General features: G+C 51.1%; 1 long non-coding RNA gene across 1 annotated transcript; it reads left to right on the forward strand.

Moving 5' to 3' along the window:
* Positions 1 to 1827: 1827 nt before the first annotated feature.
* On the forward strand, positions 1828 to 5163 carry LOC114812931. Its single transcript, XR_003760537.2, has 3 exons — positions 1828 to 1942; positions 2775 to 2869; positions 3845 to 5163. It is a non-coding gene; the product is annotated as an uncharacterized LOC114812931 (long non-coding RNA).
* The last annotated feature ends 308 nt before the right edge of the window (positions 5164 to 5471 follow it).

Genomic DNA, 5471 nt, shown 5'->3' on the forward strand with positions numbered 1-5471 from the left:
ACAAGTGGCGGAGCCAGGATTAGAACCCGTGTCCTCTGACTCCCAAACCTGTGTGCTTTCCACTAAGCCATGCTGCTTCTCTGAGAATCCTGCCTTTCCTTTTAGTGATACTACTGATCTCCGGCCCAGATTTCCAAAAAGGTTTGGAAGGTGAGTGAGATCGATAGCGATGTCAGAAGCTAGATCAGATTATATCATGACTCTGGACGTGTGGGTCACATCCTCCATATTCCTCGGTACCTTCAAGCCTCATCTTTCAAGGGTGGTAATGGAATGTTTTCTAGAGCAAAAAAAGGTTTGGGAAGAACCGATGCCTTTCACCCCGATGCTCACTGAAGGACGAGTGCGCGTGGCCGAGATGTTAATCCCGTTCTCTTTTCTCCCAAGTATCTGTTGGTGTTTTCACAGCGGAACATGAGGATGTTAATCCGGCAGACCAGATGGTTGGGAGTGAGCGTTTTGGAGATCTGTGCCAACGGTGACTTGGCAGCGGTGTGGGTGGAAGGATGTTACGGCTCTTTTGGCGAGGAAGACCGTTGCCAACCCAAGGATTGTGCAGCCACGGCCTCCGTGCAGAAGCACTGTGGTCTGTCGAGCGTGGGTTTTATAGCCCTCTTGTGGTACGGGTATCGGGACCTTCAGATTAAGAAGCCCCTTGGCAGAGAGGGGTTTTAGGCCGTAGCCTCAGTCACTAAACCTTAATGATAATAATATCAGTCGTTCAGTGATGATAATAACAATTACTATAACAATAACGATTATCATGGTATCACTGGGCAGGGAGCGTGGCTCAGTGGAAAGAGCACGGGCTCGGGAGTCAGAGGTCATGGGTTCTAATCCTGGCTGCGCCACTTGTCGGCTGTGTAACATTGGGCATCACAACTTCTCTGTGCCTCAGTTACCTCATCTGGAAAAGGGGAATAAGACCGTTAGCCCACTTGGGACAACCTGATCACCTTCTATCACCCCCAGGGCTTAGAACAGTGCTTTGCACATAGTCAGTGCTTAACAAATGCCATTATCATCATCATGGTACTTGCTAAGCACTTCGTATGCGCCAGTCACTCTTCTGAGTGCCGGGGTAAATACAAGTTGATAAGGTTGGATTCAGTTGTCATCCCACCTGGGGCTCTCAGACTAAGTAAAGCCTCGGCCGGATTCGCCAAAGGCCCAGAGAGCTCACCCTTCTGGGGAGGGAGTCAGTGTGTGACTGTCGGGACCGGCGTTGAGCAGACGGTTCTGAGCGGATGATGGAATCAGTCGGTCGACGACATTTACAAGGTGCCTACTGTAGATAGTGTACTATTCTAAGAAGTTGGGAGAGTTTGATATAACAGAATTGGTAGACATATTCACTGCGCTCAAGGAGCTTAGGATCTACTTGGGGAAATGCCTCTGCCACAGCAGGAGGAAAGCAATGGATGACCACCAGCGAAAAATGTAGCGCGCTACCCCAAGCCACTTTTCAGTCCAACTGGTGGTGATCCCAGCTCAGAGCTCGGAAGGAATTGATTGTTACTTCCCCAGAGCAAGCTCTCTGGCCTGGTTCTGACAACAAACGGATGCAGATATTGAATGAGTACAGAAGCGAACCTGAGGTTTTCAATCGATCTCATCAGCTGCTTATTGCTTTCCGTTATACCAAGCACTGGACGGGGCTGTTTGTGGAATGGGGATCAAAGCGTCACGTCGGTCATCTGAACGGGGAATTTTTACAATTCCATTGCAGTCATCATTATAATGTGCCATGTAGCGGATTTAAAATGACTGATTTAAGAATAGTTGAAACACAGTTTGAAATTTGAATTTTTCAGACCACCGGTTCCCTGGAAGGGAATCTCATTTGGAAAGGCCGAGGGGAGCGGCGCACAGGAATAACGATTTAACCTGGAGGCTGCTAAACGGACCTTGTCTGCAGCCAGGCGCACCCACAGAAAAGAAGGTAATGGTCGTTCGGCCCAGTAAAAGCAGTGTGACTCAGTGGAAAGAGTCCGGGCTTGGGGGTCAGAGGTCGTGTGTTCTAATCCCAGCTCGGCCACTTGTCAGCTGTGTGACTTGGGCAAGTCACTTAATAATAATGTCGGTATTTGTTAAGCGCTTACTATGTGCAGAGCACTGTTCCAAGTGCTGGGGGAGATATAGGGTCATCAGGTTGTCCCACATGAGGCTCACAGTCTTCATCCCCATTTTACGGATGAGGGAACTGAGGCACAGAGAAGTTAAGTGATTTGCCCAAGGTCACACAGCTGACAGGCGGCGGAGCCGGGATTTGAACCCATGAGCTATGACTCCCAAGCCCAGGCTCTTTCCACTGAGCCACGCTGCTTCTGCCAACACTCCGGTTCCTCAGTTGGACCGTGTTGGAGGGTATAGTGACCCGGGTGGACTGGTGCCTGACCGGAGGGCTTGGAATAGAGAAAATGAGCAGCAAAACGATGCAGAGATAGCCCAGAACATTGATTCTCAAAATTCTGGGGCTGGATTATGGCAGGAGAAGCACGCCTAGGGACCAGCCACCTGGCCATGTGGTAGAGAGAAACCCCAAAATCTTCTGACACAATCCTCCCTCCAGCCAGGCGGCAGTGGCGAGGGAAATAGTTGCAGGGTCACGGGGATTGATGCCAAAAGCCTCCACCATCCCTGAACCTTGATGTCAGGACCTCTCTCTTGGCCCCAGGCCCTCTGGGAGACAGGCTAGTGGGATGTTGGGTCGGGGAGGGAAGGCTCGAAGCCAAGTCCACAGTCAGTGACTTAACCCTCCCCGCTCCTAACAGCCCTCAAGCCCCGGAATCAACCTGAACTCCCGAGTCCTCAGATCCAGGGCCCGGCCCAATCCCGCTCACTGGGTCATTGCTGAAGGGCCCACTAGGTAAGCCTTCATTTCCTCTTCCCCCATTCCCTCTTGCGTCACCCTTGCGCTTTGATTTGCTTCCTTTATTCACCCCTCCCCCGCCCCATTGGAGATTATGTCCGTACCCATCATTTATTTATTTCTATGTCTGTCTTCCTCTCTAGACTGTAAGCTCTTGGTGGGCAGGGACAGTGTCTACCAACTCTGTTCTAACGTACGGTCCCAAGCGCTTAGTATGCTGCTCTATGCACAGTAAGCACTGAGTAAGTATCATCCATCGCTTAACTGATAGATAGTTACGTCAGGCCTGACCCACACCGTGAAAAAGTCCAGCAGCGTCGGAAGTCTGGAACCGCCTTCCCTCCACCCAGCCGATTATGGGGGTCGTGATCCGGCGGATGAACTGCAGGACGCCCCGAGAATCCCCATTTTGGCTCCTCACCTGTGGGTCCGTTCAACGTCTGTCAGTGCATCTTGCAGTGAAGGTCACTGAGGGACCAGAAATTGCAACAGCACCGATCACATGCAAGAGCGCAGGACCCAGGAAGGGCCGACTCTCCTCTGGCGTGGCTTACGCCCTCTTGGGTCGCAAAATCGCACGGCTTCCGTCACTTCCTATCGATCCAGGAAATCCCCCGACAGCAGGATCGAAGGAGTCTGGATTGATATCTTAAGTAGGTCGATAGAAACTTAACTGAAATAGATTAGGGGTTTTATCCAAATTGATGTAGTAGAAAGCTAATGTGATCACTTCCTATTTTCACACATAGAACAACAGTTTCAGCACAAATTGATTTGCTTAGCAAGGATGAATGGTCACCTTTAATAAGGTCAGAGCACATTCTTTTTCAAATCAAAACAGTAGATTTTTCTTTAAAACTTTCCCCTGGGTTGCTCTACCTAGGGGACCCTTGGAGGGTTTGGGAGGGGAGGGAGATTCAGTGTATGCCATTTGACACCAGTGCTGTTTTTTTAACCCTCTGATGCCTCCAGGGAGAACTCACATCTCCAGCCCAGAGGACAAGGACCTTTGAAGACCAGTGAAGGAGGAGGTACATCCTAAAATCTAGCAAGTCTACAGCGGCCTGGTCCTGGTAGGAAAATTTGGGAACCCGAAGGCCAGGAAACCATGAGGTTCAGGATTTGTGCCTAATCTCGGGGACAGAACTGGTTTGCCGATCTAGAGGCTTATTGCCATCCAGGAGCTATTCTGGGCAAAGTTGGACTTTGAAACGCTGTGCCATTCTCCAGAGATATTCACGAAAGTCACACGGAGGTCCGTGACTTGCCTGTGGACTGTAGCGGGCAGAAAGAGAAGGCCTGACAGGTCATCCTACTTGGCTGGCAGAGACGTCGACGGCACGGCAACCATATAAATGTGGGCTAATGGGCTTTGGTCACGGCCTACCCACGTTCCGGTCCAGGCTGAACGTGTTCCTGCCGGCTCCCTGGAAGGTGGGCACTGAGGGCACTGACCAGTGATACCCCTGCTCTCTCTGGCCTCCACAGAGGCAGTTGGCAGGACACAGACAGTCTGGGAGATCCCAGACCCATCACAGGACAGGAGGAAACACTGGAGTGGGCCAGGGCAGCATCACAGGGTCTTTGAGAAAATTCCTTGCTGTTCCTCCACAGGGGCTGCCGCGGGGATAGCCGTGCCGAATCCCAAATCCTCCCGTGGAAGGGTGGGCCGAGTGCTCGGTAGCCTGCGTAGACTCATCCTTAACATTTGGAGCACTGACTAAATACCAAGCGATTTCTGAGATACCACGGGACCGTCTTAGAGGAGGAAGATGAGCCAGTGTGGAATCCCACCGCCACCCCCAAGTCCCATCGCATCCCAGTGATGACCAGATCAGAGCCAGAGGGTCCTTAATGACCAGGAGAACATGAGAAACCTCAGTTTCCTCTAGGGATCCACAGTATACCATGGTGAGCTGCAGTCAACCACAGCTAATCACAAAGACACGGACAACCACAGTGAGCGACAGTGAACCCCGGTGAACCGCAAAGACATGGACAACCCCAGTGAGCTGCAATGAAGCACAGGAACATGGTGAACCCCAGTGAGTTGCAGTGAACCCCAGTGAAGCACGGGAACGTGGCAAAAACCCCATGAGTTACTGTGAACCGCAGTGAAGCAATGGAACACAGCTAGCATTGGTGAACTTCTGAGAACCCCAGCGAATCAATGAATTAATCAAGTTTATTGAGCATGTACTTTGTGCAGAGCATAGCACTAAGTAGTCAGGAGAGTCCAATACACCAGAGTTGGAAGACACAACCCCTGGCCAAAGTGAGCTGACCGCCTAGAGGGGGAAGGGGACATTAATATAAATAAATTATGGTTAATGTATATAAGTGCTTCTGAGGCTGAGGTAGGAGTGAACAAAGGGAGCAAATCCAAGTGCCAGGGCAACACAGAAGGGAGTGAGAGAAGTGGAAATGGGGGCCTGGTCTGGGAAGGCTTCTTAGAGGAAATGAGCCTTCAGTAGGGCTTTGAAGGTGGGGAGAGTGGTTGTCTGTCAGTATGAAGAGGGAAGGTATTCCAGGCAAGAGGCAGAATGTGGGCAAGAGGTCAGCGGTGAGACAGATGAGAACGTTAGCATCTGAGGACAGA

This window comes from Ornithorhynchus anatinus, chromosome 6, assembly GCF_004115215.2.
Source record: "Ornithorhynchus anatinus isolate Pmale09 chromosome 6, mOrnAna1.pri.v4, whole genome shotgun sequence".
NCBI classification, from domain to species: domain Eukaryota; kingdom Metazoa; phylum Chordata; class Mammalia; order Monotremata; family Ornithorhynchidae; genus Ornithorhynchus; species Ornithorhynchus anatinus.